We start from the raw sequence: 9,172 nt of genomic DNA, 5'->3' as shown, positions 1-9,172 counted from the left end.
ATGTCCATTCGGGCAGGTTTGCCACCCAGTGAGTTAGGTCAGGACAGGTTTTTGCAGCCACGTGAGTTACAATCTCTTGGCATTTAGTGCTTTTTAGATTTTGAAATTGCAGATCAGGGATCGTGGGTCTGTACTCACCCCCAAACTGAGGTTCTGGGAAGTGAAGTGATGGCAGAACTAGGAAGTGGCAGAGCTGGGGCTCAGGGGCAGGCTCTCTGGTTCCAACAACAGGCTCTTCCCTGTGCAGCGCTGGAGGGCAAACTAATATTGTTATTACACTACGTCCATAGGAACCTTGAGGACGTAGCGCTGAGAAGCCAGCTCTCTAAAATCACTTGTGGCTGGAAACTTGGCTGTTTGGAATCATGAGCAAGAACAGGACATCCCAGTTGTCACAGGAGGATCCGAGCCAGGGGGTGACTGTGAGTCTGAGAACCAGTCCCCCTCTCCACCAGGTCCAGAGCGCCAGGTGAGGGGTTTTCAGACATAACATCCCACACAATCTTACCTTTGTGGTTTCTAAGGAAACAGGACCCCAGGTCCACATCTCAGTGAAGACTCCTTTGCACACAGCCTTGCTCTATCTGGACTGTGTCAAACGCTACTTCATCTAGATGTGTTCCTACGCTCTGCCCTTCCCCCTAACCTCCCAGTAGCCCTGTCGCTCTTCTGGTAGGACACCCACAGTTCTCTACTGATGCTGGGCAGTGGGAAGCAGCCTTCTTAGCTGCAGCAAGTGAACAAACCTGATTTTGTTGGGCTATGGTGGTGCATCCTGAGCGGTCTTTATCAGATGGGCTTTGTTATCACTGATTAACAGGAACCTCATATTCAAGTCTCAAAGCCCTTTCACACATGGGGGTTTCACTGAACCTCCACTAAACACCTGCGAGGTAGGTGTTATTACTAGCCCATTTTACAGATGGAGAAGAAGTGCCTTGTGTTAGTCATTGTGGTGTGCAAGATCTCATGATCTGTGAATGCTGGAGACAAGATGCAAAGCCAGGTCTGCTGACCAGGGACCAGGCTCTTCCCTCCCCTTGTGGCCCCCTGGGAAGGGTGATGGTTTCAGCCTGTCACTGCTGTTGAGTGACCTGGGGCACAGAGCCACTCTGCTGTAGTCCCCAGGTGGCAGGCCACAACCTGGGCTTCACGTATACATCTGTATTTCTAATTTCTCTGGAAAAACAAGAAAATCTGATCACTCAGGGCTCTCTTTTCCACCCAGCAACAGCCCACTGAGCCAAGTAGCAGCATCCTGCTTTAGACAGGGCATTCGATCACCAGCCTCTCACAGGTCCCGTCTGGCTAAAACACCAACTTCAGATGGTCTCCTGCACCCTGTAGGTATTTGGGCTTGTCATCTCTACTCCACCGTGTCTCTGACAAGACGGGCAGCGATCTCTGTTTACATACCTCCTGGCACAGGAAGCTCACTACTTCTGGAGGGAAGGGAAGACCATCTCCACATGCTGACAGCCTAGGAGGTAGTACACACTAGACATTGCTTGATAGTTTGAGAGGGTATCCCACCAGCAATGATGAGTGGAGGGACGTGATTAGATGGAGATGGTATTGCTCTGGCCTGAAATTGTCTTAAACCTCTCTGAACAGGCTGCTGGTCCAGAGACCACGCAGGCTTAGAAGATTCCATTACTGGTCTTTGCTGCCACCATCTGGTCACTCTTGAGAATGTCATGCTCTCCCGCTGATAACATCAACATTCGTTTGAATTTTAATTTCACTAAGAGTACCCTCACTGGGATACATTTTTTTCCTTATAAATTTCTCAGTGAAGATTTGGTTTATCCCTTGAGCTTAAAAAATCCGTATCAGATCTCATCAATTTAACTTCTACTTCTGTTTCTCTTTAGGGGTTTCTTTAGGGAATATTATCATTATTAACTGATAGATTTCTTCAGTTAAAATTTTTCATTACGCTGTTTTACTTATGGTATTTTGTGTTGTCTTTTAAATAAATTTCTTTTTTCTCCTCAGGCCGTTTGGTGAAAAAGTTACTGGAGATGGCAGGGTCAAAATGTCCTGCTTTGTCCAGGGCACTTCGGATTATGAACTGACCCCTGTCAAAGAAGAACCAAGAAATCTGAAAGCATCACAATTGGAAGACCTGGATTGGAATGCAGGCGGTGCCACCTGCTGGTGTGATTTTGGATGAGTTACTGGTTTTCTGTCTCCTGAGGATTCAGTGAGAGAAAGTCTGTAAAGCCACTCACACACAGTAAGTGTTTTAGCTCCTGCAAAGATCTCGGCTGCATCCTCTCTCCAGGCTAGACTGTCCCCTGATGCTTCCTTCTCCCTGAAATGGAAACATCAGGCCACCTAGAGACGGAGTGCAGTCCGAGGGTTTCGCGCCTCCTTCATGCCGGGTTGTACACCTTGCAACACCCATGCATTACCTGCAGAGACAGCTGGGACTCAGGGTCCACATGGCCCTGGTCTGCGCAGCTTGTGGGGATTTCTTGGCAATGGGGCGGGGTAGGGGGGAACACAGTGGGTTTGTCTGTAGCCTCAGTCAAACCCCTCTGAGGATGAGTGAGCAGCTGTTTCAGCAAAAAGGTGGGAATGTTCCAACCTCTATGACTTTCTGGGGCAAAACTGTGTGTCCACAATGACAGCTAGAAAACATTTCCTTCGTCCTGTTTGGGGCATAAAGAGACAAGTCCCCCCAGTCTATTTATTTAGACATCTATCAAAAGAGTAAGTGAGCAGGGTTTTTTAAATGATTTAGGCCTGTCTTTATTACCTATAACTTTTTCAAACTGGTCCATAATCAAAATAAGCAGGATTTTTTAAAGGAAGAGGCTTTCAAACAGAAGATACACGTCCTCCTCCTTTCAAGCAGCTTCCTAGGCCACTTATCTTTTGGAAGACACATAGAGGTCTTGGCGTGCCTTGCTGAAGGACAAGGGGACAGTCCATCTGTCCGTAGGAGACAGAGAATCATTTCCCAGCTGTGTTCAGAGGCACTGGCCACATCCAAGGCATTTTCCCAGGACCTCTCATAGCAGGAAGCATCACCATTTCCTTCGGGCTTGGGAAAATGCTGACACGGAACACCAAACCATTCAGTGACTGAAATTTGACGTTGAGTTGTCTAACTTCTTACTCCCCAAGCTCTTTGACTTCTGGCAGTGGGTACATCACTTTTTGCAGGTATTTCGGATTGAGGATGAAGGGCAGGGTCCCGTGCCACATTTAACAAAGTAAAACAGATTTGGGTACGGGGCTGGGGGTGGTTTGTGATTATCACTGTGTTGTATTTTACTCCAGAGCTTCTTGGAAACTTTCATGAACTTATCCAGTGTCTTCCAAACTGATGTGACCACTCAGCATTTTTACTTCTTTTGAGGATTATCTTAAGGGATTGAATGTTGGGGAAGTGCTGGCGTGTTTTTTTAAAAAATGGCTTGGGATTGAAGAAGACAGCAGGCTGGCCCATCTCCATGAAGATTTGCTCTGAGTCTCTTCTGTGTTCCAAGGTTTCTGGAAGGGGACCTGCCCTTTTCCTCCCTGATCCATGACCATTCATAGATCATCCCCAGCTCAGTCCACAGGAACCTGGGGAGGGTCTGACCCTAGTGGGAGAAGGTCAGACGTTGGGCCTCAGAGGACAAATGCACTTGATGGATGTATTCATCAGGGTTTTCCAGAAAGATAGGACCAATAGGAGGTGTGCATATATACAGAGAGGGAAAGAGAGATTAATTTTAAGGAATCGGCTCCTGTGATTATGGTACGTGGCTTAGAATCTTGTACTTCTGCCCTCTGCCTTGAGAAGGTCAACTGGCAAGTTCAAAATCTGCAGGGCAGGCTGGCAGACTGGAGACCAAGGGAAGAGATGAGACTGTAGCTTGAGTCTAAAGACTGGAGGCGGAATTCCTCCTTCCCTGGGGGACCTCTGTCTTTTTCTCTAAAGACCTCCAACCTTTGATGCGACTCACCCAAGTTATGGGGGGTAATCTGCCTTACTGGAAATCTACCTATCTGTGTGAAAATCTCATCTTAAAAATATCTTCAGAGCGACATCTAGACAGCTGTCTGACCAAACATCTGGGTGCCATAGCCTAGACAGGCTGACACATAAAATTAACTATCACAATGGTCCATGAAAAGTGAGTGTCCCAAAAGCGGTGGTCAGATTGGGGCAAGGAAGCAGGGCTTTCTTTGTCTTTACCTGAAAGTGTCTTTTAGCTTCACTAAGACACGGGAAGCAAGGCACTAAGCCAGGTGCTGGGGGTGAGGGTGAAGGTCAACACATGCACAGGGTACACTATATTGTCACACAATTTCACCACTTCATGAGGTTGACCAGATGGATGGTATTTTTTCTGCACCATCTTCCTCCTGTCTGTCCTTGCCACAGCTCACTGCGGGAGGAGTGAACGCCTCTGCCTCTCTGGAGTGGGGTTTGGTCCTGTGACTTGCTTTGGCTGATGGAACTGTGGTCAGAGGCTTTCGTGTACTTGTGTGATGTGGTTTAGAATCTCGTGCCTCTGTCCTCTGCCTCAAGAAGTTTGTGCTCCAGTGGTGCTGGTTCCCGCCTGGGGTCACCCCCAGTCAATCCCAGCTTTGCCACAGCTGCCCACCACTGAGGGAGACAGAGAGAGAAGAGAGAGAGAGAGAGAGAGAGAGAGAGAGAGAGAGAGAGAGAGAGAGAGAGAGAGAGAGAGAGAGAGAGAGAGAAAGAGAGAGAGAGAGAGATGTTTTTTGCTATAAGCTGCTGATCTAGGGAGTTTTGTATGCAGAAGGGCTGTGGTGGGAGGAGACAGTGCAAACCCTACTCCCCACTGGTCCTTGGAGATATGGCAGGAAGTACTGTCCCTCGCTGACTGAGAACCCCTGGTCTCATGTCAGATCTCCTGGGGTCCAGATCCTGGCCACACCATGAAGAGGCTGTGGGATGGGTGCTCGAATGGGGGAAGCATGGGTTGTTCTTTGAGCACCAGGAAGGGGAAGCTTCGTCAGTGTGGAAGGATCAGGGATGGTTTCACCGAGGAATGAAGTCTAAGCCAAGTCGAGAACTGGCATGGTCCAGAGGCCAGCATTAAGCACTTAATACATGCATGTATGTGTGTACGTGTACATATATGTAATTATTCACATTCATAACATATAGCCACAGACATGCACACACACACATTAAGCCTGCCATTTTTCTTTTAAAACCCATTTTGCATCTCCCTTCCCTGTGCCCTATTACTAGGTCATCTTACAACAGCCTCCGCAAACAGAATCATCCCTATTCCGGGTCCTATGTGATTCCAGGCCGATGTTTTGGAGGTCGTGGGTAAGCCTGCTGTATTTGCTCTACCGTTCCATCCCGGTGCTTGGCTGATACACTCAGTCCCCTGGGCCCACCTTTCTGTCATTGTGTCCTTCGGTCAGTTTCTCTGCTGGGCGATGGGAACACAGAGGAAAACAGCCATGGCTTCTACTCTTGAGGTTCCAAACCCAACAGACTTTCCTCATATGTCTTGGCTCACCCTGCCCTCTCTTGTCCTAGAAATCCTATGCACCTTTCCAGGCTCATCCTTCCATGACTTCCTCTTCCGTGATGCTCCCCCTGGTGGTGGCAAGCAGAATCAGTGGCTCCATTAGCCGCTGCCTGAGACTCAAGTCCCAGAATGAATGGATGGGCTAGCCAGGGACAGTCACTTTCTGGTTGTTTCACTAAAATGAGCTACTGATTTGCTGTTGGGTCATGAGAGTCAAGGAAATGTGGGGAAAGAAGCAAAAAGGCGATCTCGGCAGCAGTTGGATCTGCTTTTGCAGCTCAGAGCTGAGACCAGCTGCCAACCGGCCAGATTCTAGGATGCTTCCCTGACTGCCCCACTCCACCTCGACAGGCCCTAGGAGGGTGTGAGACGTGTGTAACTCCGGGGGAGTGGAGGGCACTGGTTGTGGAGTCAGGGAGACCTGGCGCCATCTGCTCTGTCCCAGTCTTCCCCTCCAGTGCACGTCCTGCCTCTGCTCTCTGACATCTGCCTCTCCCACCCATCCTGTGCCCCACCGCAGTGGGTGGGAGTGCATCCTCAACTCACGCACACAAGAACTATGGATGCTCTTTATTCTAATTCCAGTTCCCGGTCTGCAGAAGTGAGAGAATTCTAATCTTAACCAACACAGATTCTCCCACTTCCCTTATGGCTAGGCTGGAAATTGGGGGAAGAGAGGGCTTCTGGTCCTTGGCGTCATTTACACATGCAGGTCATGGGGGTGGGGGGAGAAGCATCCTTCATCTCTGTTGCACAGTCTTGTAGGGATCTGCTGCCTTCCTGTCTTCTGTAGTGCTCTTGTCTCTTGGGAATCATTCTGTTGAGAGGCTGTCCAAGCTCCCCTCTGCTTGGGCATCCAATGCAGCTGTTTCCTCTAGGACTGCCCCTACTGCTTCCCCCAGGCCTCTATCCCAGGCCTCTACCAGGAGGCAGGCATAGCTTGCTTCTTCTCATAGACCCCACAGACTTATCTGGATTCGGATGCATCCTTCAGTCTCAGCCTGGGGACAAGCCTGCAGGACCACTCTCTTTGAGACCCACACAAATGTACACTTTCATTGTTCTCCCTGCCCCCAAATCCTCTCTTCTGAAAGCCTCAGAGATGGTTTCCCAGTTGGTGGGAGACTGGTGGCAGAGTAAGCTGGGTGGTATCCTTACTCTTACTCATCATGTTTTTCTCCCAAATCCATAGTCTGTGTCATTTTCAGGCCTCCTTAGGTCTGAAATTCAAACCCAGGAGAGGATCCCTTTTTTTATAATAAGCTTGTGGCTCTCCCTCCTTCTATGGGGCCATGAGCACACAATACGAAAGGGCTGGGTGAGGCGAGGCAGGGATAGTCAGGGAAGAATGCTATCCTCCTTACTGCCTCGCAGCACCTCGACTTCCTACACCCCAGGGGCTCCCGCCTACATCACCTGGTGGTGCTCAAACCCATGGCTGTTGCCATGAGCTCACACCAACTGGTGCTCTTCCAGTCCTGCAAATATAACCCCCTGCTCGTGCTCTCTGACCAGGAACTCCAATTACTTAGGCTAACCTACTTCCTTCTTGTCTCGTGTGCTTTTCATTCACCTAGACCTGCACCCCTCCCTTTTCTTCTGTACCAGTTGCTCCCTTAGTTTGAAGACCTTCCCATGGCAACTGCACTGGGGTTTGGATCCCAAGATTAGGTTGGAGAGGAGCAATTTATCTAAGGGGACCAAGAAAGAACACTAGACAGTAACTCAAAGTCATACGAAGAAATAAAGAACTCTAGCAAAGGTAATACATAGGTAAATATGAAAGCAGGTATTACTGTAATTTTGGTAACCCATTTCTTGTTTAGTATGTGACTTAAAAGAAATTATAAACAGGCACACAATAAAAAAAACAGGCACACAATGTATAAAGATGTGATTTGTGATAGCAACAATATAAAAGAGGTGGATGGAGCTGTATAGGAGCAAAGTTTTTGTATGCTATTAAGGCTAATTTTCATCAGCTCTAATTATATTGTTATAAGCTTAGGATGTTAATATTAATCTTAATTACAGCCACTAAGAAAATACTTATGAGAATATACAGTAAAGGAAATGAGAAGAGATTCAAGGAGGTACACTGTAAGCAAAAAAATCGATTAAACAAAAGAAGGCAGTAATTGAGGAAATGAGGAACAAAAAAGGTATGAGACATACAAGAAAAAATGGCAAGAGTAAGTTCTTTCTTATCAGTAATTGCTCTAAATATGAATTGTTTAAACTCTCCGATCAAAAGGCAGAGATTGGCAGAATGGATTTTAAAAACATGATCACTATAAAGTGTCTCTAAGAAACTAATTTTAGATTCAAGGCTTGAATAGGTTGAAAGTGGAAGGATGGAAAAAGAGATCCCGCGCAAATAGTAACCAAGGGAGCGAGGGTGGCTACATTAATATCAGAAAAAAAATAGTCCTTAAGCCAAAAATTATTACAAGAGATAGAAAAGGTCAGCACATTGATAAATGGTCAATTTATCAAGAAGATATAATAATTACAAACATGGCATATCCATTAACAGAGCCCAAAAATAAATGGAGCAAACACGGACAGAATTGAAGGGAGAAACAGATCATTCTACAATAATAGTTAGAGATTTGAATACCTTCTTTTAACAATGGATGGAACATCAATAAGGAAATAGAACTTAAATCTTACTATAAACCAACTAGACCTAACAGACATATATAGAACCGTCTATCTGACAGCAGCAGGATACATACTCTGCTCACAAGCAAATGGAACGTTTTCCAGAACAGACCATATAATAGTCCACAATGAAACTCTCAAAATTTTTTTAAAGTTTGAAACACCAAACTATATTCTCTAACCACAATGGAATAAATAAATAAATTAAATAAATAAAAGCAGTAGCAGAAGGAAAATTGGAAAATTCACAAATATGTAGAAACTAAACAGCATACTAATAAACAACCAATAGGTTAAAAAATCACAGGGAAGTTAGAAAATACTTTGAGATGAACAAGAAAAATAACATATCAAATCTTACGATATGTGGCAAAAACAGTGTTCAGAGGGACATTTATAGCTGTAAACACCTACATTAAAAGAAAAAAAAGAAAAATCTCAAACCAACAGCCTAACTGTACAGCTTAAGGAACTAGAAAATAAGAACAAATACAATTCAGCCATAAAAAAGAATAAAATAATGTCATTTGCAGCAACATGGATAGACCTGGAGATCACCATACTAAGTGAAGCAAGTCAAAAAGAAAAAGAAAAATACCATATGATACTACTCAAGTGAGGAATCTAAAAAAAGGGCACAAATGAACTTATTTACAAAACAGAGACAGACTCATAGACATAGAAAACAGTCCAATGGTTATTGCGGGGGGGAAGGGGGTGGGGAAGGATAAATTGGGAGTTTGGGATCTGTAGATACTAACTCCTATGTATAAAATAGATAAACAACAAGGTCCTACTGTACAGCACAGGGAGCTGTATTCAATGCCTTGTAGTGGCCTAGAATGAAAAAGAATATGAAAAGGAATATATATATATTTCTGAGTATAATGTGGATTTGTCTATTTTTCATTACAGTCCTATCAGTTTTACTTCATGTATTTTTAACTTCTTATTAAGGGTCATAAATGGCTATGACTGTTACATCTTCTTGA

The sequence above is a fragment of the Camelus ferus genome, chromosome 11 (genome assembly GCF_009834535.1).
Source record: "Camelus ferus isolate YT-003-E chromosome 11, BCGSAC_Cfer_1.0, whole genome shotgun sequence".
NCBI classification, from domain to species: Eukaryota; Metazoa; Chordata; class Mammalia; order Artiodactyla; family Camelidae; genus Camelus; species Camelus ferus.
Note: the sequence above shows the minus strand (reverse complement) of the source record.